This window comes from Macaca mulatta, chromosome 1 (genome assembly GCF_049350105.2).
Source record: "Macaca mulatta isolate MMU2019108-1 chromosome 1, T2T-MMU8v2.0, whole genome shotgun sequence".
Classification (NCBI taxonomy): Eukaryota; Metazoa; Chordata; class Mammalia; order Primates; family Cercopithecidae; genus Macaca; species Macaca mulatta.
In genome coordinates, this window is record NC_133406.1 from 90,309,058 (window position 1) to 90,334,607 (window position 25,550).

The following is a 25,550-nucleotide window of genomic DNA, read 5'->3' on the forward strand; positions in this document are numbered from 1 at the left end:
CTCAGATGAAATCTGGAAAGAAGCTTTCTGAGAAACTGCTTAGTGTTCTGTTAATTCATCTCACAGAGTGACATCTGTATTTCGTGGATCTCTTTGCTAGCCTTATTTCTGTGGAATCTGAGAACAGATATTTCGGATCCCTTTGAAGACTATAGGGCCAAAGGAAATATCCTCCGATAACAAAGAGAAAGAAGCTTTCTGAGAAACTTCTTTGTGTTCTGTGAAATCAGCTCGCAGAGTTACAGCTTTCGCCTTAAGACGCCTTTCGCTAAGACAGTTCTTGTGGAATTGGCAAAGTGATATTTGGAAGCCCTTAGAGGGCTATGGTGAAAAAGGAAATATCCTCAGATGAAATCTGGAAAGAAGCTTTCTGAGAAAATGCTTAGTGTTCTGTTAATTCATCTCACAGAGTTACATCTGTATTTCGTGGATTTCTTTGCTAGCCTTATTTCTGTGGAATCTGAGAACAGATATTTCGGATCCCTTTGAAGACTATAGGACCAAAGGAAATATCCTCCGATAAGAAAGAGAAAGAAGCTTTCTGAGAAACTTCTTTGTGTTCTGTGAAATCATCTCACAGAGTTACAGCTTTCCCCTCAAGAAGCCTTTCGCTAAGACAGTTCTTGTGGAATTGGCTAAGTGATATTTGGAAGCCCATAGAGGGCTACGGTGAAAAAGGAAATATCCTCAGATGAAATCTGGAAAGAAGCTTTCTGAGAAACTGCTTAGTGTTCTCTTAATTCATCTCACAGAGTGACATCTGTATTTCGTGGATCTCTTTGCTAGCCTTATTTCTGTGGAATCTGAGAACAGATATTTCAGATCCCTTTGAAGACTATAGGGCCAAAGGAAATATCCTCCGATAACAAAGAGAAAGAAGCTTTCTGACAAACTTCTTTGTGTTCTGTGAAATCATCTGACAGAGTTACAGCTTTCTCCTCAAGAAGCCTTTCGCTAAGACAGTTCTTGTGGAATTGGCAAAGTGATATTTGGAAGCCCTTAGAGGGCAATGGTGAAAAAGGAAATATCCTCAGATGAAATCTGGAAAGAAGCTTTCTGAGAAACTGCTAAGGGTTCTGTTAATTCATCTCACAGGGTAACATCTGTGTTTCGTGGATCTCTTTGCTAGCCTTATTTCTGTGGAATCTGAGAACAGATATTTCGGATCCCTTTGAAGACTATAGGGCCAAAGGAAATATCCTCCGATAACAAAGAGAAAGAAGGTTTCTGAGAAACTTCTTTGTGTTCTGTGAAATCATCTCACAGAGTTACAGTTTTCCCCTCAAGAAGCCTTTCGCTAAGACCGTTCTTGTGGAGTTGGCAAAGTGATATTTGGAAGCCCATAGAGGGCTATGGTGAAAAAGGAAATATCCTCAGATGAAATCTGGAAAGAAGCTTTCTGAGAAACTGCTTAGTGTTCTGTTAATTCATCTCACAGAGTGACATCTGTATTTCGTGGATCTCTTTGCTAGCCTTATTTCTGTGGAATCTGAGAACAGATATTTCGGATCCCTTTGAAGGCTATAGGGCCAAAGGAAATATCCTCCGATAACAAGGAGAAAGAAGCTTCCTGAGAAACTTCTTTGTGTTCTCTGAAATCATCTCACAGAGTTACAGCTTTCCCCTCAAGAGGCCTTTCGATAAGACAGTTCTTGTGGAATTGGCAAGGTGATATTTGGAAGCCCATAGAGGACTATGGTGAAAAAGGAAATATCCTCAGATGAAATCTGGAAAGAAGCTTTCTGAGAAACTGCTTAGTGTTCTGTTAATTCACCTCAGAGATACATCTGTATTTCGTGGATCTCTTTGCTAGACTTATTTCTGTGGAATCTGAGAACAGATATTTCAGATCCCTTTGAAGACTATAGGGCCAAAGGAAATATCCTCCGATAACAAAGAGAAAGAAGCTGTCTGAGAAACTTCTTTGTGTTCTGCGAAATCATCTCACAGAGTTACAGCTTTCCCCTCAAGAAGCCTTTCGCTAAGACAGTTCTTGTGGAATTGGCAAAGTGATATTTGGAAGCCCATAGAGGGCTACGGTGAAAAAGGAAATATCCTCAGATGAAATCTGGAAAGAAGCTTTCTGAGAAACTGCTTAGTGTTCTGTTAATTCATCTCACAGAGTGACATCTGTATTTCGTGGATCTCTTTGCTAGCCTCCTTTCTGTGGAATCTGAGAACGGATATTTCGGATCCTTTGAAGACTATAGGGCCAAAGGAAATATCCTCCGATAACAAAGAGAAAGAAGCTTACTGAGAAACTTCTTTGTGTTCTGTGAAATCATCTCACAGAGTTACAGCTTTCCCCTCAAGAAACCTTTCGCTAAGATAGTGTTTGTGGAACTGGCAAAGTGATATTTGGAAGCCCATAGAGGGCTATGGTGAAAAAGGAAATATCCTAAGATGAAATCTGGAAAGAAGCTTTCTGAGAAACTGCTTAGTGTTCTGTTAATTCATCTCACAGTGTTACATCTGTATTTCGTGGATCTCTTTGCTAGCCTTATTTCTGTGGAATCTGTGAACAGATATTTCGGATCCCTTTGAAGACTATAGGGCCAAAGGATATATCCTCCGATAACAAAGAGAAAGAAGCTTTCTGAGAAACTTCTTTGTGTTCTGTGAAATCATCTCACAGAGTTACAGCTTTCCCCACAAGAAGCCTTTCTCTAAGACAGTTCTTGTGGAATTGGCAAAGTGATATTTGGAAGCCCATAGAGGGCTATGGTGAAAAAGGATAAATCCTCAGATGAAATCTGGAAAGAAGCTTTCTGAGAAACTGCTTAGTGTTCTGTTAATTCATCTCAAAGAGTTACATCTGTATTTCGTGGATCTCTTTGCTAGCCTTATTTCTGTGGAATCTGAGAACAGAGATTTCGGATCCCTTTGAAGACTATAGGGCCAAAGGAAATATCCTCCGATAACAAAGAGAAAGAAGCTGTCTGAGAAACTTCTTTGTGTTCTGTGAAATCATCTCACAGAGTTACAGCTTTCCCCTCAAGAAGCCTTTCGCTAGGACAGTTCTTGTGGAATTGGCAAAGTGATATTTGGAAGCCCATAGAGGGCTACGGTGAAAAAGGAAATATCCTCAGATGAAATCTGGAAAGAAGCTTTCTGAGAAACTGCTTAGTGTTCTCTTAATTCATCTCACAGAGTGACATCTGTATTTCGTGGATCTCTTTGCTAGCCTTATTTCTGTGGAATCTGAGAACAGATATTTCGGATCCCTTTGAAGACTATAGGGCCAAAGGAAATATCCTCCGATAACAAAGAGAAAGAAGCTTTCTGAGAAACTTCTTTGTGTTCTGTGAAATCATCTAAGAGAGTTACAGCTTTCCCCTCAAGAAGCCTTTCGCTAAGACAGTTCTTGTGGAATTGGCAAAGTGATATTTGGAAGCCCATAGAGGGCTATGGTGAAAAAGGAAATATCCTCAGATGAAATCTGGTAAGAAGCTTTCTGAGAAACTTCTTTGTGTTCTGTGAAATCATCTCACAGAGTTACAGCTTTCCCCTGAAGACACCTTTCGCTAAGACAATTGTTGTGGAATTGGCAAAGTGATATTTGGAAGCCCATAGAGGGCTAAGTTGAAAAAGGAAATATCCTCAGATGAAATCTGGAAAGAAGCTTTCTGAGAAACTGCTCTGTGATGTGTGACTTCCACTCTCAGAGTTACATCTGTATTTCGTGAATCTCTTTGCTAGCCTTATTTCTGTGGAATCTGAGAACAGATATTTCAGATCCCTTTGAAGACTATAGGGCCAAAGGAAATATCCTCCGATAACAAAGAGAAAGAAGCTTTCTGAGAAACTTCTTTGTGTTCTGTGAAATCATCTCACAGAGTCACAGTTTTCCCCTCAGGAATCCTTTCGCTAAGACAGTTCTTGTGGAATTGGCAAAGTGATATTTGGAAGCCCATAGAGGGCTACGGTGAAAAAGGAAATATCCTCAGATGAAATCTGGAAAGAAGCTTTCTGAGAAACGGCTCTGTGATGTGTGAATTCCCCTCACAGAGTTACATCTGTATTTCGTGGATCTCTTTGCTAGCCTTATTTCTGTGGAATCTGAGAACAGATATTTCGGATCCCTTTGAAGGCTATAGGGCCAAAGGAAATATCCACCGATAACAAAGAGAAGGAAGATTTATGAGAAACTTCTTTGTTTTCTGTGAAATCATCTCACACAGTTACAGCTTTCCACTCAAGAAGCCTTTGGCTAAGACAGTTCTTGTGGAATTGGCAAAGTGATATTTGGAAGCCCATAGAGGGCTACGGTGTAGAAGGAAATATCCTCAGATGAAATCTGGAAAGAAGCTTTCTTAGAAACTGCTTTGTGTTCTGTTACTTCATCTCACAGAGTTACATCTGTATTTCGTGGATCTCTTTGCTAGCCTTATTCCTGTGGAATGTGTGAACAGATATTTCGGATCTCTTTGAAGGCTATAGGGCCAAAGGAAATATCCACCCATAACAAAGAGAAAGAAGCTTTCTGATAAACTTCTTTGTGTTCTGTGAAATCATCTCACAGAGTTACAGCTTTCCGCTCAAGAAGCCTTTCGCTAAGACAGTTCTTGTGGAATTGGCAAAGTGATATTTGGAAGCCCATAGACGGCTATGGTGAAAAAGGAAATATCCTCAGATGAAATCTCAAAAGAAGCTTTCTGAAAAACTACATAGTGTTCTGTTAATTCATCTCACAGAGTTACATCTGTATTTCGTGGACCTCTTTGCTAGCCTTATTTCTGTGGAATCTGAGAACAGATATTTCGGATCCCTTTGAAGAGTATAGGACCAAAGGAAATATCCTCCGATAACAAAGAGAAAGAAGCTTTCTGAGAAACTTCTTTGTGTTCTCTGAAATCATCTCACAGAGTTACAGCTTTCCCCTCAAGAAGCCTTTCGCTAAGACAGTTCTTGTGGAATTGGCAAAGTGATATTTGGAAGCCCACAGAGGGCTATGGTGAAAAAGGAAATATCCTCACATGAAAACTGGAAAGAATCTTTCTGAGAAACTGCTTAGTGTTCTGTTAATTCATCTCACAGGGTTACATCTGTATTTCGTGGATCTCTTGGCTAGCCTTATTTCTGTGATATCTGAGAACAGATATTTCGTATCCCTTTGAAGGCTATAGGGCCAAAGGAAATATCCTCCGATAACAAAGAGAAGGAAGCTTTATGAGAAAATTCTTTGTGTTCTGTGAAATCATCTCACAGAGTTACAGCTTTCCCCTCAAGAAGCCTTTCGCTAAGACAGTTCTTGTGGAATTGGAAAAGTGATATTTGGAAGCCCATAGAGGACTATGGTGAAAAAGGAAATATCCTCAGATGAAATCTGGAAAGAAGCTTTCTGAGAAACTGCTCTGTGGTGTGTGACTTCCACTCACAGAGATACTTCTGTGTTTCGTGGATCTCTTTGCTAGCCTTATTTCTGTGAAATCTGAGAACAGATATTTCGGATCCCTTTGAAGACTATAGGGCCAAAGGAAATATCCTCCGATAACAAAGAGAATGAAGCTTTCTGAGAAACTTCTTTGTGTTCTGTGAAATCATCTCACAGAGAAACATCTTTCCCCTCAAGAAGCCTTTCGCTAAGACAGTTCTTGTGGAATTGGCAAAGTGATATTTGGAAGCCCATAGAGGGCTATGGTGAAAAAGGAAATATCCTCAGATGAAATCTGGAAAGAAGGTTTCTGAGAAACTGCTTAGTGTTCTGTTAATTCATCTCAAAGAGTTATATCTCTGTTTCGTGAATCTCTTTGCTAACCTTATTTCTGTGTAATCTGAGAACAGATATTTCGGATGCCTTTGAAGAGTATAGGGCCAAAGGAAATATCCTCCGATAACAAAGAGAAAGAAGCTTTCTGAGAAACTTCTTTGTGTTCTGTGAAACCATCTCACAGAGTTACAGCTTTCCCCTCAAGAATCCTTTCGCTAAGACAGTTCTTGTGGAATTGGCAAAGTGATATTTGGAAGCCCATAGAGGTCTATGGTGAAAAAGGAAATATCCTCAGATGAAATGTGGAAAGAAGCTTTCTGAGAATCTGCTCTGTGATGTGTGACTTCCACTCACAGAGTTACATGTGTATTTCGTGGATCTCTTTGCTAGCCTTATTTCTGTGGAATATGAGAACAGATATTTCGGATCCCTTTGAGGACTATAGGGCCAAAGGAAATATCCTCCGATAACCAAGAGAAAGAAGCTTTCTGAGAAACTTCTTTGTGTTCTGTGAAATCATCTCACAGAGTTACAGCTCTCCCCTCAAGAAGCCTTTCGCTAAGACAGTTCTTGTGGAATTGGCAAAGTGATATTTGGAAGCCCTTAGAGGGCTATGGTGAAAAAGGAAATATCCTCAGATGAAATCTGGAAAGAAGCTTTCTGAGAAACTGCTTAGTGTTCTGTTAATTCATCTCACAGAGTTACATCTGTATTTCGTGGATCTCTTTGCTAGCCTTATTTCTGTGGAATCTGAGAACAGATACTTCGGATCCCTTTGAAGACTATAGGGTCAAAGGAAATATCCTCTGATAACAAAGAGAAAGAAGCTTTCTGAGAAACTTCTTTGTGTTCTGTGAAATCATCTCACAGAGTTACAGCTTTCCCCTCAAGATGCCTTCCGCTAAGACAGTTCTTGTGGAATTGGCAAAGTGATATTTGTAAGCCCATAGAGGGCTGAGGTGAAAAAGGAAATATCCTCAGATGAAATCTGGAAAGAAGCTTTCTGAGAAACTGCTTAGTGTTCTGTTAATTCATCTCACAGAGGTACATCTGTATTTCGTGGATCTCTTTGCTAGCCTTATTTCTGTGGAATCTGAGAACAGATATTTCGGATCCCTTTGAAGACTATAGGGCCAAAGGAAATATCCTCCGATAACAAAGAGAAAGAAGCTTTCTGAGAAACTTCTTTGTGTTCTGTGAAATCATCTCACAGAGTTACAGCTTTCCCCTCATGAAGCCTTTCGCTAAGACAGTTCTTGTGGAATTGGCAAAGTGATATTTGGAAGCCCATAGAGGGCTATGGTGAAAAAGTAAATATCCTCACATGAAATCTGGAAAGAAGCTTTCTGAGAAACTGCTTAGTGTTCTGTTAATTCATCTCACAGAGTTACATCTGTATTTCGTGGATCTCTTTGCTAGCCTTATTTCTGTGGAATCTGAGAACAGATATTTCGGATCCCTTTGAAGACTATAGGGCCAAAGGAAATATCCTCCGATAACAAAGAGAAAGAAGCTTTCTGAGAAACTTCTTTGTGTTCTGTGAAATCATCTCACAGAGTTACAGCTTTCCCCTCAAGAAGCCTTTCGCTAAGACAGTTCTTGTGGAATTGGCAAAATGATATTTGGAAGCCCATAGACGGCTATGGTGAAAAAGGAAATATCCTCAGATGAAATCTGGAAAGAAGCTTTCTGAGAAACTGCTTAGTGTTCTGTTAATTCATCTCACAGAGTTACATCTGTATTTCGCGGATCTCTTTGCTAGCCTTATTTCTGTGGAATCTGAGAACAGATATTTCGGATCCCTTTGAAGACTATATGGCCAAAGGAAATATCCTCTGATAACAAAGAGAAAGAAGCTGTCTGAGAAACTTCTTTGTGTTCTGTGAAATCATCTCACAGAGTTACAGCTTTCCCCTCAAGAAGCCTTTCGCTAAGACAGTTCTTGTGGAATTGGCAAAGTGATATTTGGAAGCCCATAGAGGGCTATGGTGAAAAAGGAAATATCCTCAGATGAAATCTGGAAAGAAGCTTTCTGAGAAACTGCTTAGTGTTCTGTTAATTCATCTCACAGAGTTACATCTGTATTTCGTGGATCTCTTTGCTAGCCTTATTTCTGTGGAATCTGAGAACAGATATTTCGGATCCCTTTGAAGACTATAGGGCCAAAGGAAATATCCTCCGATAACAAAGAGAAAGAAGCTTTCTGAGAAACTTCTTTGTGTTCTGTGAAATCATCTCACAGAGTTACAGCTTTCCCCTCAAGAAGCCTTTCGCTAAGACAGTTCTTGTGGAATTGGCAAAGTGATATTTGGAAGCCCATAGAGGGCTATGTTGAAAAAGGAAATATCCTCAGATGAAATCTGGAAAGAACCTTTCTGAGAAACTGCTCTGTGATGTGTGACTTCCACTCACAGAGTTACATCTGTATTTCGTGAATCTCTTTGCTAGCCTTATTTCTGTGGAATCTGAGAACAGATATTTCAGATCCCTTTGAAGACTATAGGGCCAAAGGAAATATCCTCCGATAACAAAGAGAAAGAAGCTTTCTGACAAACTTCTTTGTGTTCTGTGAAATCATCTGACAGAGTTACAGCTTTCCCCCCAAGAAGCCTTTCGCTAAGACAGTTCTTGTGGAATTGGCAAAGTGATATTTGGAAGCCCTTAGAGGGCAATGGTGAAAAAGGAAATATCCTCAGATGAAATCTGGAAAGAAGCTTTCTGAGAAACTGCTTAGTGTTCTGTTAATTCATCTCACAGGGTTACATCTGTGTTTCGTGGATCTCTTTGCTAGCCTTATTTCTGTGGAATCTGAGAACAGATATTTCGGATCCCTTTGAAGACTATAGGGCCAAAGGAAATATCCTCCGATAACAAAGAGAAAGAAGCTTTCTGAGAAACTTCTTTGTGTTCTGTGAAATCATCTCACAGAGTTACAGCTTTCCCCTCAAGAAGCCTTTCGCTAAGACAGTTCTTGTGGAATTGGCAAAGTGATATTTGGAAGCCCTTAGAGGGCTATGGTGAAAAATGAAATATCCTCAGATGAAATCTGGAAAGAAGCTTTCTGAGAAACTGCTTAGTGTTCTGTTAATTCATCTCACAGAGTTACATCTGTATTTCCTGGATCTCTTTGCTAGCCTTTTTTATGTGGAATCTGAGAACAGATATTTCGGATCCCTTTGAAGACTATAGGGCCAAAGGAAATATCCTCCGATAACAAAGAGAAAGAAGCTGTCTGAGAAACTTCTTTGTGTTCTGCGAAATCATCTCACAGAGTTACAGCTTTCCCCTCAAGAAGCCTTTCGCTAAGACAGTTCTTGTTGAATTGGCAAAGTGATATTTGGAAACCCATAGAGGGCTACGGTGAAAAAGGAAATATCCTCAGATGAAATCTGGAAAGAAGCTTTCTGAGAAACTGCTTAGTGTTCTGTTAATTCATCTCACAGAGTTACATCTGTATTTCGTGGATCTCTTTGCTAGCCTTATTTCTGTGGAATCTGTGAACAGATATTTCGGATCCCTTTGAAGACTATAGGGCCAAAGGATATATCCTCCGATAACAAAGAGAAAGAAGCTGTCTGAGAAACTTCTTTGTGTTCTGTGAAATCAACTCACAGAGTTACAGCTTTCCCCTCAAGAAGCCTTTCGCTAAGACAGTTCTTGTGGAATTGGCAAAGTGATATTTGGAAGCCCATAGAGGGCTACGGTGAAAAAGGAAATATCCTCAGATGAAATCTGGAAAGAAGCTTTCTGAGAAACTGCTTAGTGTTCTCTTAATTCATCTCACAGAGTGACATCTGTATTTCGTGGATCTCTTTGCTAGCCTTATTTCTGTGGAATCTGAGAACAGATATTTCGGATCCCTTTGAAGACTATAGGGCCAAAGGAAATATCCTCCGATAACAAAGAGATAGAAGCTTTCTGAGAAACTTCTTTGTGTTCTGTGAAATCATCTCACAGAGTTACAGCTTTCCCCTCAATAAACCTTTCGCTAAGACAGTTGTTGTGGAATTGGCAAAGTGATATTTGGAAGCCCATAGAGGGCTATGGTGAAAAAGGAAATATCCTCAGATGAAATCTGGAAAGAAGCTTTCTGAGAAACTGCTTAGTGTTCTGTTAATTCATCTCACAGAGTGACATCTGTATTTCGTGGATCTCTTTGCTAGCCTTATTTCTGTGGAATCTGAGAACAGATATTTCGGATCCCTTTGAAGACTATAGGGCCAAAGGAAATATCCTCCGATAACAAAGAGAAAGAAGCTTTCTGAGAAACTTCTTTGTGTTCTGTGAAATCAGCTCGCAGAGTTACAGCTTTCGCCTCAAGACGCCTTTCGCTAAGACAGTTCTTGTGGAATTGGCAAAGTGATATTTGGAAGCCCTTAGAGGGCTATGGTGAAAAAGGAAATATCCTCAGATGAAATCTGGAAAGAAGCTTTCTGAGAAAATGCTTAGTGTTCTGTTAATTCATCTCACAGAGTTACATCTGTATTTCGTGGATCTCTTTGCTAGCCTTATTTCTGTGGAATCTGAGAACAGATATTTCGGATCCCTTTGAAGACTATAGGACCAAAGGAAATATCCTCCGATAAGAAAGAGAAAGAAGCTTTCTGAGAAACTTCTTTGTGTTCTGTGAAATCATCTCACAGAGTTACAGCTTTCCCCTCAAGAAGCCTTTCGCTAAGACAGTTCTTGTGGAATTGGCTAAGTGATATTTGGAAGCCCATAGAGGGCTACGGTGAAAAAGGAAATATCCTCAGATGAAATCTGGAAAGAAGCTTTCTGAGAAACTGCTTAGTGTTCTCTTAATTCATCTCACAGAGTGACATCTGTATTTCGTGGATCTCTTTGCTAGCCTTATTTCTGTGGAATCTGAGAACAGATATTTCAGATCCCTTTGAAGACTATAGGGCCAAAGGAAATATCCTCCGATAACAAAGAGAAAGAAGCTTTCTGACAAACTTCTTTGTGTTCTGTGAAATCATCTGACAGAGTTACAGCTTTCTCCTCAAGAAGCCTTTCGCTAAGACAGTACTTGTGGAATTGGCAAAGTGATATTTGGAAGCCCTTAGAGGGCAATGGTGAAAAAGGAAATATCCTCAGATGAAATCTGGAAAGAAGCTTTCTGAGAAACTGCTAAGGGTTCTGTTAATTCATCTCACAGGGTAACATCTGTGTTTCGTGGATCTCTTTGCTAGCCTTATTTCTGTGGAATCTGAGAACAGATATTTCGGATCCCTTTGAAGACTATAGGGCCAAAGGAAATATCCTCCGATAACAAAGAGAAAGAAGGTTTCTGAGAAACTTCTTTGTGTTCTGTGAAATCATCTCACAGAGTTACAGTTTTCCCCTCAAGAAGCCTTTCGCTAAGACCGTTCTTGTGGAGTTGGCAAAGTGATATTTGGAAGCCCATAGAGGGCTATGGTGAAAAAGGAAATATCCTCAGATGAAATCTGGAAAGAAGCTTTCTGAGAAACTGCTTAGTGTTCTGTTAATTCATCTCACAGAGTTACATCTGTATTTCGTGGATCTCTTTGCTAGCCTTATTTCTGTGGAATCTGAGAACAGATATTTCGGATCCCTTTGAAGGCTATAGGGCCAAAGGAAATATCCTCCGATAACAAGGAGAAAGAAGCTTCCTGAGAAACTTCTTTGTGTTCTCTGAAATCATCTCAAAGAGTTACAGCTTTCCCCTCAAGAGGCCTTTCGATAAGACAGTTCTTGTGGAATTGGCAAGGTGATATTTGGAAGCCCATAGAGGGCTATGGTGAAAAAGGAAATATCCTCAGATGAAATCTGGAAAGAAGCTTTCTGAGAAACTGCTTAGTGTTCTGTTAATTCACCTCAGAGATACATCTGTATTTCGTGGATCTCTTTGCTAGACTTATTTCTGTGGAATCTGAGAACAGATATTTCAGATCCCTTTGAAGACTATAGGGCCAAAGGAAATATCCTCCGATAACAAAGAGAAAGAAGCTGTCTGAGAAACTTCTTTGTGTTCTGCGAAATCATCTCACAGAGTTACAGCTTTCCCCTCAAGAAGCCTTTCGCTAAGACAGTTCTTGTGGAATTGGCAAAGTGATATTTGGAAGCCCATAGAGGGCTACGGTGAAAAAGGAAATATCCTCAGATGAAATCTGGAAAGAAGCTTTCTGAGAAACTGCTTAGTGTTCTGTTAATTCATCTCACAGAGTGACATCTGTATTTCGTGGATCTCTTTGCTAGCCTCCTTTCTGTGGAATCTGAGAACGGATATTTCGGATCCTTTGAAGACTATAGGGCCAAAGGAAATATCCTCCGATAACAAAGAGAAAGAAGCTTACTGAGAAACTTCTTTGTGTTCTGTGAAATCATCTCACAGAGTTACAGCTTTCCCCTCAAGAAACCTTTCGCTAAGATAGTGTTTGTGGAACTGGCAAAGTGATATTTGGAAGCCCATAGAGGGCTATGGTGAAAAAGGAAATATCCTAAGATGAAATCTGGAAAGAAGCTTTCTGAGAAACTGCTTAGTGTTCTGTTAATTCATCTCACAGTGTTACATCTGTATTTCGTGGATCTCTTTGCTAGCCTTATTTCTGTGGAATCTGTGAACAGATATTTCGGATCCCTTTGAAGACTATAGGGCCAAAGGATATATCCTCCGATAACAAAGAGAAAGAAGCTTTCTGAGAAACTTCTTTGTGTTCTGTGAAATCATCTCACAGAGTTACAGCTTTCCCCACAAGAAGCCTTTCTCTAAGACAGTTCTTGTGGAATTGGCAAAGTGATATTTGGAAGCCCATAGAGGGCTATGGTGAAAAAGGATAAATCCTCAGATGAAATCTGGAAAGAAGCTTTCTGAGAAACTGCTTAGTGTTCTGTTAATTCATCTCAAAGAGTTACATCTGTATTTCGTGGATCTCTTTGCTAGCCTTATTTCTGTGGAATCTGAGAACAGAGATTTCGGATCCCTTTGAAGACTATAGGGCCAAAGGAAATATCCTCCGATAACAAAGAGAAAGAAGCTGTCTGAGAAACTTCTTTGTGTTCTGTGAAATCATCTCACAGAGTTACAGCTTTCCCCTCAAGAAGCCTTTCGCTAAGACAGTTCTTGTGGAATTGGCAAAGTGATATTTGGAAGCCCATAGAGGGCTACGGTGAAAAAGGAAATATCCTCAGATGAAATCTGGAAAGAAGCTTTCTGAGAAACTGCTTAGTGTTCTCTTAATTCATCTCACAGAGTGACATCTGTATTTCGTGGATCTCTTTGCTAGCCTTATTTCTGTGGAATCTGAGAACAGATATTTCGGATCCCTTTGAAGACTATAGGGCCAAAGGAAATATCCTCCGATAACAAAGAGAAAGAAGCTTTCTGAGAAACTTCTTTGTGTTCTGTGAAATCATCTAAGAGAGTTACAGCTTTCCCCTCAAGAAGCCTTTCGCTAAGACAGTTCTTGTGGAATTGGCAAAGTGATATTTGGAAGCCCATAGAGGGCTATGGTGAAAAAGGAAATATCCTCAGATGAAATCTGGTAAGAAGCTTTCTGAGAAACTTCTTTGTGTTCTGTGAAATCATCTCACAGAGTTACAGCTTTCCCCTGAAGACACCTTTCGCTAAGACAATTGTTGTGGAATTGGCAAAGTGATATTTGGAAGCCCATAGAGGGCTAAGTTGAAAAAGGAAATATCCTCAGATGAAATCTGGAAAGAAGCTTTCTGAGAAACTGCTCTGTGATGTGTGACTTCCACTCTCAGAGTTACATCTGTATTTCGTGAATCTCTTTGCTAGCCTTATTTCTGTGGAATCTGAGAACAGATATTTCAGATCCCTTTGAAGACTATAGGGCCAAAGGAAATATCCTCCGATAACAAAGAGAAAGAAGCTTTCTGAGAAACTTCTTTGTGTTCTCTGAAATCATCTGACAGAGTTACAGCTTTTTCCTCAAGAAGCCTTTCGCTAAGACAGTACTTGTGGAATTGGCAAAGTGATATTTGGAAGCCGTTAGAGGGCAATGGTGAAAAAGGAAATATCCTCAGATGAAATCTGGAAAGAAGCTTTCTGAGAAACTGCTTAGGGTTCTCTTAATTCATCTCACAGGGTTACATCTGTGTTTCGTGGATCTCTTTGCTAGCCTTATTTCTGTGGAATCTGAGAACAGATATTTCGGATCCCTTTGAAGACTATAGGGCCAAAGGAAATATCCTCCGATAACAAAGAGAAAGAAGGTTTCTGAGAAACTTCTTTGTGTTCTGTGAAATCATCTCACAGAGTTACAGTTTTCCCCTCAAGAAGCCTTTCGCTAAGACCGTTCTTGTGGAGTTGGCAAAGTGATATTTGGAAGCCCATAGAGGGCTATGGTGAAAAAGGAAATATCCTCAGATGAAATCTGGAAAGAAGCTTTCTGAGAAACTGCTTAGTGTTCTGTTAATTCATCTCACAGAGTTACATCTGTATTTCGTGGATCTCTTTGCTAGCCTTATTTCTGTGGAATCTGAGAACAGATATTTCGGATCCCTTTGAAGGCTATAGGGCCAAAGGAAATATCCTCCGATAACAAGGAGAAAGAAGCTTCCTGAGAAACTTCTTTGTGTTCTCTGAAATCATCTCACAGAGTTACAGCTTTCCCCTCAAGAGGCCTTTCGATAAGACAGTTCTTGTGGAATTGGCAAGGTGATATTTGGAAGCCCATAGAGGGCTATGGTGAAAAAGGAAATATCCTCAGATGAAATCTGGAAAGAAGCTTTCTGAGAAACTGCTTAGTGTTCTGTTAATTCACCTCAGAGATACATCTGTATTTCGTGGATCTCTTTGCTAGACTTATTTCTGTGGAATCTGAGAACAGATATTTCGGATCCCTTTGAAGACTATAGGGCCAAAGGAAATATCCTCCGATAACAAAGAGAAAGAAGCTGTCTGAGAAATTTCTTTGTGTTCTGTGAAATCATCTCACAGAGTTACAGCTTTCCCCTCAAGAAGCCTTTCGCTAAGACAGTTCTTGTGGAATTGGCAAAGTGATATTTGGGACCCCTTAGAGGGCTATTGTGAAAAATGAAATATCCTCAGATGAAATCTGGAAAGAAGCTTTCTGAGAAGCTGCTTAGTGTTCTGTTAATTCATCTCACAGAGTTACATCTGTATTTCGTGGATCTCTTTGCTAGCCTGTTTTCTGTGGAATCTGAGAACAGATATTTCAGATCCCTTTGAAGACTATAGGGCCAAAGGAAATATCCTCCGATAACAAAGAGAAAGAAGCTGTCTGAGAAACTTCTTTGTGTTCTGCGAAATCATCTCACAGAGTTACAGCTTTCCCCTCAAGAAGCCTTTCGCTAAGACAGTTCTTGTGGAATTGGCAAAGTGATATTTGGAAGCCCATAGAGGGCTACGGTGAAAAAGGAAATATCCTCAGATGAAATCTGGAAAGAAGCTTTCTGAGAAACTGCTTAGTGTTCTGTTAATTCATCTCACAGAGTGACATCTGTATTTCGTGGATCTCTTTGCTAGCCTCCTTTCTGTGGAATCTGAGAACAGATATTTCGGATCCTTTGAAGACTATAGGGCCAAAGGAAATATCCTCCGATAACAAAGAGAAAGAAGCTTACTGAGAAACTTCTTTGTGTTCTGTGAAATCATCTCACAGAGTTACAGCTTTCCCCTCAAGAAACCTTTCGCTAAGATAGTGTTTGTGGAACTGGCAAAGTGATATTTGGAAGCCCATAGAGGGCTATGGTGAAAAAGGAAATATCCTAAGATGAAATCTGGAAAGAAGCTTTCTGAGAAACTGCTTAGTGTTCTGTTAATTCATCTCACAGTGTTACATCTGTATTTCGTGGATCTCTTTGCTAGCCTTATTTCTGTGGAATCTGTGAACAGATATTTCGGATCCCTTTGAAGACTATAGGGCCAAAGGATATATCCTCCGATAACAAAGAGAAAGAAGCTTTCTGAGAAACTTCTTTGTGTTCTGTGAAATCATCTCACAGAGTTACAGCTTTCCCCACAAGAAGCCTTTCTCTAAGACAGTTCTTGTGGAATTGGCAAAGTGATATTTGGAAGCCCATAGAGGGCTATGGTGAAAAAGGATAAATCCTCAGATGAAATCTGGAAAGAAGCTTTCTGAGAAACTGCTTAGTGTTCTGTTAATTCATCTCAAAGAGTTACATCTGTATTTCGTGGATCTCTTTGCTAGCCTTATTTCTGTGGAATCTGAGAACAGAGATTTCGGATCCCTTTGAAGACTATAGGGCCAAAGGAAATATCCTCCGATAACAAAGAGAAAGAAGCTGTCTGAGAAACTTCTTTGTGTTCTGTGAAATCATCTCACAGAGTTACAGCTTTCCCCTCAAGAAGCCTTTCGCTAAGACAGTTCTTGTGGAATTGGCAAAGTGATATTTGGAAGCCCATAGAGGGCTACGGTGAAAAAGGAAATATCCTCAGATGAAATCTGGAAAGAAGCTTTCTGAGAAACTGCTTAGTGTTCTCTTAATTCATCTCACAGAGTGACATCTGTATTTCGTGGATCTCTTTGCTAGCCTTATTTCTGTGGAATCTGAGAACAGATATTTCGGATCCCTTTGAAGACTATAGGGCCAAAGGAAATATCCTCCGATAACAAAGAGAAAGAAGCTTTCTGAGAAACTTCTTTGTGTTCTGTGAAATCATCTAAGAGAGTTACAGCTTTCCCCTCAAGAAGCCTTTCGCTAAGACAGTTCTTGTGGAATTGGCAAAGTGATATTTGGAAGCCCATAGAGGGCTATGGTGAAAAAGGAAATATCCTCAGATGAAATCTGGTAAGAAGCTTTCTGAGAAACTTCTTTGTGTTCTGTGAAATCATCTCACAGAGTTACAGCTTTCCCCTGAAGACACCTTTCGCTAAGACAATTGTTGTGGAATTGGCAAAGTGATATTTGGAAGCCCATAGAGGGCTATGTTGAAAAAGGAAATATCCTCAGATGAAATCTGGAAAGAAGCTTTCTGAGAAACTGCTCTGTGATGTGTGACTTCCACTCTCAGAGTTACATCTGTATTTCGTGAATCTCTTTGCTAGCCTTATTTCTGTGGAATCTGAGAACAGATATTTCAGATCCCTTTGAAGACTATAGGGCCAAAGGAAATATCCTCCGATAACAAAGAGAAAGAAGCTTTCTGAGAAACTTCTTTGTGTTCTCTGAAATCATCTGACAGAGTTACAGCTTTTTCCTCAAGAAGCCTTTCGCTAAGACAGTACTTGTGGAATTAGCAAAGTGATATTTGGAAGCCGTTAGAGGGCAATGGTGAAAAAGGAAATATCCTCAGATGAAATCTGGAAAGAAGCTTTCTGAGAAACTGCTTAGGGTTCTCTTAATTCATCTCACAGGGTTACATCTGTGTTTCGTGGATCTCTTTGCTAGCCTTATTTCTGTGGAATCTGAGAACAGATATTTCGGATCCCTTTGAAGACTATAGGGCCAAAGGAAATATCCTCCGATAACAAAGAGAAAGAAGGTTTCTGAGAAACTTCTTTGTGTTCTGTGAAATCATCTCACAGAGTTACAGTTTTCCCCTCAAGAAGCCTTTCGCTAAGACCGTTCTTGTGGAATTGGCAAAGTGATATTTGGAAGCCCATAGAGGGCTATGGTGAAAAAGGAAATATCCTCAGATGAAATCTGGAAAGAAGCTTTCTGATAAACTGCTTAGTGTTCTGTTAATTCATCTCACAGAGTTACATCTGTATTTCGTGGATCTCTTTGCTAGCCTTATTTCTGTGGAATCTGAGAACAGATATTTCGGATCCCTTTGAAGACTATAGGGCCAAAGGAAATATCCTCCGATAACAAGGAGAAAGAAGCTTCCTGAGAAACTTCTTTGTGTTCTCTGAAATCATCTCACAGAGTTACAGCTTTCCCCTCAAGAGGCCTTTCGATAAGACAGTTCTTGTGGAATTCGCAAAGTGATATTTGGAAGCCCATAGAGGGCTATGGTGAAAAAGGAAATATCCTCAGATGAAACCTGGAAAGAAGCTTTCTGAGAAACTGCTTAGTGTTCTGTTAATTCACCTCAGAGATACATCTGTATTTCGTGGATCTCTTTGCTAGCCTTATTTCTGTGGAATCTGAGAACAGATATTTCGGATCCCTTTGAAGACTATAGGGCCAAAGGAAATATCCTCCGATAACAAAGAGAAAGAAGCTTTCTGAGAAACTTCTTTGTGTTCTGTGAAATCATCTCACAGAGTTACAGCTTTCCCCTCAAGAAGCCTTTCGCTAAGACAGTTCTTGTGGAATTGGCAAAGTGATATTTGGAAGCCCTTAGAGGGCTATGGTGAAAAATGAAATATCCTCAGATGAAATCTGGAAAGAAGCTTTCTGAGAAACTGCTTAGTGTTCTGCTAATTCATCTCACAGAGTTACATCTGTATTTCGTGGATCTCTTTGCTAGCCTTTTTTCTGTGGAATATGAGAACAGATATTTCGGATCCCTTTGAAGACTATAGGGCCAAAGGAAATATCCTCCGATAACAAAGAGAAAGAAGCTTTCTGAGAACCTTCTTTGTGTTCTGCGAAATCTTCTCACAGAGTTACAGCTTTCCCCTCAAGAAGCCTTTCGCTAAGACAGTTCTTGTGGAATTGGCAAAGTGATATTTGGAAGCCCATAGAGGGCTACGGTGAAAAAGGAAATATCCTCAGATGAAATCTGGAAAGAAGCTTTCTGAGAAACTGCTTAGTGTTCTGTTAATTCATCTCACAGAGTGAAATCTGTATTTTGTGGATCTCTTTGCTAGCCTCCTTTCTGTGGAATCTGAGAACAGATATTTCGGATCCTTGGAAGACTATAGGGCCAAAGGAAATATCCTCCGATAACAAAGAGAAAGAAGCTTTCTGAGAAACTTCTTTGTGTTCTGTGAAATCATCTCACAGAGTTACAGCTTTCCCCTCAAGAAACCTTTCGCTAAGACAGTGTTTGTGGAATTGGCAAAGTGATATTTGGAAGCCCATAGAGGGCTATGGTGAAAAAGGAAATATCCTAAGATGAAATCTGGATATAAGCTTTCTGAGAAACTGCTTAGTGTTCTGTTAATTCATCTCACAGAGTTACATCTGTATTTCGTGGATCTCTTTGCTAGCCTTATTTCTGTGGAATCTGTGAACAGATATTTCGGATCCCTTTGAAGACTATAGGGCCAAAGGATATATCCTCCGATAACAAAGAGAAAGAAGCTTTCTGAGAAACTTCTTTGTGTTCTGTGAAATCATCTCACAGAGTTACAGCTTTCCCCTCAAGAAACCTTTCGCTAAGACAGTGTTTGTGGAATTGGCAAAGTGATATTTGGAAGCCCATAGAGGGCTATGGTGAAAAAGGAAATATCCTAAGATGAAATCTGGAAATAAGCTTTCTGAGAAACTGCTTAGTGTTCTGTTAATTCATCTCACAGAGTTACATCTGTATTTCGTGGATCTCTTTGCTAGCCTTATTTCTGTGGAATCTGTGAACAGATATTTCGGATCCCTTTGAAGACTATAGGGCCAAAGGAAATATCCTCCGATAAGAAAGAGAATGAAGCTTTCAGAGAAACTTCTTTGTGTTCTGTGAAATCATCTCGCAGAGTTACAGCTTTCTCCTCAAGACGCCTTTCGCTAAGACAGTTCTTGTGGAATTGGCAAAGTGATATTTGGAAGCCCATAGAGGGCTATGGTGAAAAAGGAAATATCCTCAGATGAAATCTGGAAAGAAGCTTTCTGATAAACTGCTTAGTGTTCTGTTAATTCATCTCACAGAGTTACATCTGTATTTCGTGGATCTCTTTGCTAGCCTTATTTCTGTGGAATCTGAGAACAGATATTTCGGATCCCTTTGAAGACTATAGGGCCAAAGGAAATATCCTTCGATAACAAGGAGAAAGAAGCTTCCTGAGAAACTTCTTTGTGTTCTCTGAAATCATCTCACAGAGTTACATCTTTCCCCTCAAGAGGCCTTTCGATAAGACAGTTCTTGTGGAATTCGCAAAGTGATATTTGGAAGCCCATAGAGGGCTATGGTGAAAAAGGAAATATCCTCAGATGAAACCTGGAAAGAAGCTTTCTGAGAAACTGCTTAGTGTTCTGTTAATTCACCTCAGAGATACATCTGTATTTCGTGGATCTCTTTGCTAGACTTATTTCTGTGGAATCTGAGAACAGATATTTCGGATCCCTTTGAAGACTATAGGGCCAAAGGAAATATCCTCCGATAACAAAGAGAAAGAAGCTTTCTGAGAAACTTCTTTGTGTTCTGTGAAATCATCTCACAGAGTTACAGCTTTCCCCTCAAGAAGCCTTTCGCTAAGACAGTTCTTGTGGAATTGGCAAAGTGATATTTGGAAGCCCTTAGAGGGCTATGGTGAAAAATGAAATATCCTCAGATGAAATCTGGAAAGAAGCTTTCTGAGAAACTGCTTAGTGTTCTGCTAATTCATCTCACAGAGTTACATCTGTATTTCGTGGATCTCTTTGCTAGCCTTTTTTCTGTGGAATCTGAGAACAGATATTTCGGATCCCTTTGAAGACTATAGGGCCAAAGGAAATATCCTCCGATAACAAAGAGAAAGAAGCTGTCTGAGAAACTTCTTTGTGTTCTGCGAAATCATCTCACAGAGTTACAGCTTTCCCCTCAAGAAGCCTTTCGCTAAGACAGTTCTTGTGGAATTGGCAAAGTGATATTTGGAAGCCCATAGAGGGCTACGGTGAAAAAGGAAATATCCTCAGATGAAATCTGGAAAGAAGCTTTCTGAGAAACTGCTTAGTGTTCTGTTAATTCATCTCACAGAGTGACATCTGTATTTCGTGGATCTCTTTGCTAGCCTCCTTTCTGTGGAATCTGAGAACAGATATTTCGGATCCTTTGAAGACTATAGGGCCAAAGGAAATATCCTCCGATAACAAAGAGAAAGAAGATTTCTGAGAAACTTCTTTGTGTTCTGTGAAATCATCTCACAGAGTTACAGCTTTCCCCTCAAGAAACCATTCGCTAAGACAGATGTTGTGGAATTGGCAAAGTGATATTTGGAAGCCCATAGAGGGCTATGGTGAAAAAGGAAATATCCTCAGATGAAATCTGGAAAGAAGCTTTCTGAGAAACTGCTTAGTGTTCTGTTAATTCATCTCACAGAGTTACATCTGTATTTCGTGGATCTCTTTGCTAGCCTTATTTCTGTGGAATCTGAGAACAGATATTTCGGATCCCTTTGAAGACTATAGGGCCAAAGGAAATATCCTCCGATAAGAAAGAGAAAGAAGCTTTCTGAGAAACTTCTTTGTGTTCTGTGAAATCATCTTGCAGAGTTACAGCTTTCCCCTCAAGACGCCTTTCGCTAAGACAGTTCTTGTGGAATTGGCAAAGTGATATTTGGAAGCCCATAGAGGGCTATGGTGAAAAAGGAAATATCCTCAGATGAAATCTGGAAAGAAGCTTTCTGATAAACTGCTTAGTGTTCTGTTAATTCATCTCACAGAGTTACATCTGTATTTCGTGGATCTCTTTGCTAGCCTTATTTCTGTGGAATCTGAGAACAGATATTTCGGATCCCTTTGAAGACTATAGGGCCAAAGGAAATATCCTTCGATAACAAGGAGAAAGAAGCTTCCTGAGAAACTTCTTTGTGTTCTCTGAAATCATCTCACAGAGTTACAGCTTTCCCCTCAAGAGGCCTTTCGATAAGACATTTCTTGTGGAATTCGCAAAGTGATATTTGGAAGCCCGTAGAGGGCTATGGTGAAAAAGGAAATATCCTCAGATGAAACCTGGAAAGAAGCTTTCTGAGAAACTGCTTAGTGTTCTGTTAATTCACCTCAGAGATACATCTGTATTTCGTGGATCTCTTTGCTAGACTTATTTCTGTGGAATCTGAGAACAGATATTTCGGATCCCTTTGAAGACTATAGGGCCAAAGGAAATATCCTCCGATAACAAAGAGAAAGAAGCTTTCTGAGAAACTTCTTTGTGTTCTGTGAAATCATCTCACAGAGTTACAGCTTTCCCCTCAAGAAGCCTTTCGCTAAGACAGTTCTTGTGGAATTGGCAAAGTGATATTTGGAAGCCCTTAGAGGGCTATGGTGAAAACTGAAATATCCTCAGATGAAATCTGGAAAGAAGCTTTCTGAGAAACTGCTTAGTGTTCTGCTAATTCATCTCACAGAGTTACATCTGTATTTCGTGGATCTCTTTGCTAGCCTTTTTTCTGTGGAATCTGAGAACAGATATTTCGGATCCCTTTGAAGACTATAGGGCCAAAGGAAATATCCTCCGATAAGAAAGAGAAAGAAGCTTTCTGAGAAACTTCTTTGTGTTCTGCGAAATCATCTCACAGAGTTACAGCTTTCCCCTCAAGAAGCCTTTCGCTAAGACAGTTCTTGTGGAATTGGCAAAGTGATATTTGGAAGCCCATAGAGGGCTACGGTGAAAAAGGAAATATCCTCAGATGAAATCTGGAAAGAAGCTTTCTGAGAAACTGCTTAGTGTTCTGTTAATTCATCTCACAGAGTGACATCTGTATTTCGTGGATCTCTTTGCTAGCCTTATTTCTGTGGAATCTGAGAACAGATATTTCGGATCCTTTGAAGACTATAGGGCCAAAGGAAATATCCTCCGATAACAAAGAGAAAGAAGCTTTCTGAGAAACTTCTTTGTGTTCTGTGAAATCATCTCACAGAGTTACAGCTTTCCCCTCAAGAAACCTTTCGCTAAGACAGATGTTGTGGAATTGGCAAAGTGATATTTGGAAGCCCATAGAGGGCTATGGTGAAAAAGGAAATATCCTCAGATGAAATCTGGAAAGAAGCTTTCTGAGAAACTGCTTAGTGTTCTGTTAATTCATCTCACAGAGTTACATCTGTATTTCGAGGATCTCTTTGCTAGCCTTATTTCTGTGGAATCTGAGAACAGATATTTCGGATCCCTTTGAAGACTATAGGGCCAAAGGAAATATCCTCCGATAAGAAAGAGAAAGAAGCTTTCTGAGAAACTTCTTTGTGTTCTGTGAAATCATCTCGCAGAGTTACAGCTTTCCCCTCAAGACGCCTTTCGCTAAGACAGTTCTTGTGGAATTGGCAAAGTGATATTTGGAAGCCCATAGAGGGCTTTGGTGAAAAAGGAAATATCCTCAGATGAAATCTGGAAAGAAGCTTTCTGATAAACTGCTTAGTGTTCTGTTAATTCATCTCACAGAGTTACATCTGTATTTCGTGGATCTCTTTGCTAGCCTTATTTCTGTGGAATCTGAGAACAGATATTTCGGATCCCTTTGAAGACTATAGGGCCAAAGGAAATATCCTTCGATAACAAGGAGAAAGAAGCTTCCTGAGAAACTTCTTTGTGTTCTGTGAAATCATCTCACAGAGTTACAGCTTTCCCCTCAAGAGGCCTTTCGATAAGACAGTTCTTGTGGAATTCGCAAAGTGATATTTGGAAGCCCATAGAGGGCTATGGTGAAAAAGGAAATATCCTCAGATGAAATCTGGAAAGAAGCTTTCTGAGAAACTGCTTAGTGTTCTGTTAATTCACCTCAGAGATACATCTGTATTTCGTGGATCTCTTTGCTAGACTTATTTCTGTGGAATCTGAGAACAGATATTTCGGATCCCTTTGAAGACTATAGGGCCAAAGGAAATATCCTCCGATAACAAAGAGAAAGAAGCTTTCTGAGAAACTTCTTTGTGTTCTGTGAAATCATCTCACAGAGTTACAGCTTTCCCCTCAAGAAGACTTTCGCTAAGACAGTTCTTGTGGAATTGGCAAAGTGATATTTGGAAGCCCTTAGAGGGCTATGGTGAAAAATGAAATATCCTCAGATGAAATCTGGAAAGAAGCTTTCTGATAAACTGCTTAGTGTTCTGCTAATTCATCTCACAGAGTTACATCTGTATTTCGTGGATCTCTTTGCTAGCCTTTTTTCTGTGGAATCTGAGAACAGATATTTCGGATCCCTTTGAAGACTATAGGGCCAAAGGAAATATCCTCCGATAACAAAGAGAAAGAAGCTGTCTGAGAAACTTCTTTGTGTTCTGCGAAATCATCTCACAGAGTTACAGCTTTCCCCTCAAGAAGCCTTTCGCTAAGACAGTTCTTGTGGAATTGGCAAAGTGATATTTGGAAGCCCATAGAGGGCTACGGTGAAAAAGGAAATATCTTCAGATGAAATCTGGAAAGAAGCTTTCTGAGAAACTGCTTAGTGTTCTGTTAATTCATCTCACAGAGTGACATCTGTATTTCGTGGATCTGTTTGCTAGCCTCCTTTCTGTGGAATCTGAGAACAGATATTTCGGATCCTTTGAAGACTATAGGGCCAAAGGAAATATCCTCCGATAACAAAGAGAAAGAAGCTTTCTGAGAAACTTCTTTGTGTTCTGTGAAATCATCTCACAGAGTTACAGCTTTCCCCTCAAGAAAACTTTCGCTAAGACAGTGTTTGTGGAATTGGCAAAGTGATATTTGGAAGCCCATAGAGGGCTATGGTGAAAAAGGAAATATCCTAAGATGAAATCTGGAAATAAGCTTTCTGAGAAACTGCTTAGTGTTCTGTTAATTCATCTCACAGAGTTACATCTGTATTTCGTGGATCTCTTTGCTAGCCTTATTTCTGTGGAATCTGTGAACAGATATTTCGGATCCCTTTGAAGACTATAGGGCCAAAGGATATATCCTCCGATAACAAAGAGAAAGAAGCTTTCTGAGAAACTTCTTTGTGTTCTGTGAAATCATCTCACAGAGTTACAGCTTTCCCCACAAGAAGCCTTTCGCTAAGACAGTTCTTGTGTAATTGGCAAAGTGATATTTGGAAGCCCATAGAGGGCCATGGTGAAAAAGGATAAATCCTCAGATGAAATCTGGAAAGAAGCTTTCTGAGAAACTGCTTAGTGTTCTGTTAATTCATCTCAAAGCGTTACATCTGTATTTCGTGGATCTCTTTGCTAGCCTTATTTCTGTGGAATCTGAGAACAGATATTTCGGATCCCTTTGAAGACTATAGGGCCAAAGGAAATATCCTCCGATAACAAAGAGAAAGAAGCTTTCTGAGAAACTTCTTTGTGTTCTGTGAAATCATCTTGCAGAGTTACAGCTTTCCCCTCAAGACGCCTTTCGCTAAGACAGTTCTTGTGGAATTGGCAAAGTGATATTTGGAAGCCCATAGAGGGCTATGGTGAAAAAGGAAATATCCTCAGATGAAATCTGGAAAGAAGATTTCTGATAAACTGCTTAATGTTCTGTTAATTCATCTCACAGAGTTACATCTGTATTTCGTGGATCTCTTTGCTAGCCTTATTTCTGTGGAATCTGAGAACAGATATTTCGGATCCCTTTGAAGACTATAGGGCCAAAGGAAATATCCTTCGATAACAAGGAGAAAGAAGCTTCCTGAGAAACTTCTTTGTGTTCTCTGAAATCATCTCACAGAGTTACAGCTTTCCCCTCAAGAGGCCTTTCGATAAGACATTTCTTGTGGAATTCGCAAAGTGATATTTGGAAGCCCATAGAGGGCTATGGTGAAAAAGGAAATATCCTCAGATGAAACCTGGAAAGAAGCTTTCTGAGAAACTGCTTAGTGTTCTGTTAATTCACCTCAGAGATACATCTGTATTTCGTGGATCTCTTTGCTAGACTTATTTCTGTGGAATCTGAGAACAGATATTTCGGATCCCTTGGAAGACTATAGGGCCAAAGGAAATATCCTCCGATAACAAAGAGAAAGAAGCTTTCTGAGAAACTTCTTTGTGTTCTGTGAAATCATCTCACAGAGTTACAGCTTTCCCCTCAAGAAGCCTTTCGCTAAGACAGTTCTTGTGGAATTGGCAAAGTGATATTTGGAAGCCCTTAGAGGGCTATGGTGAAAAATGAAATATCCTCAGATGAAATCTGGAA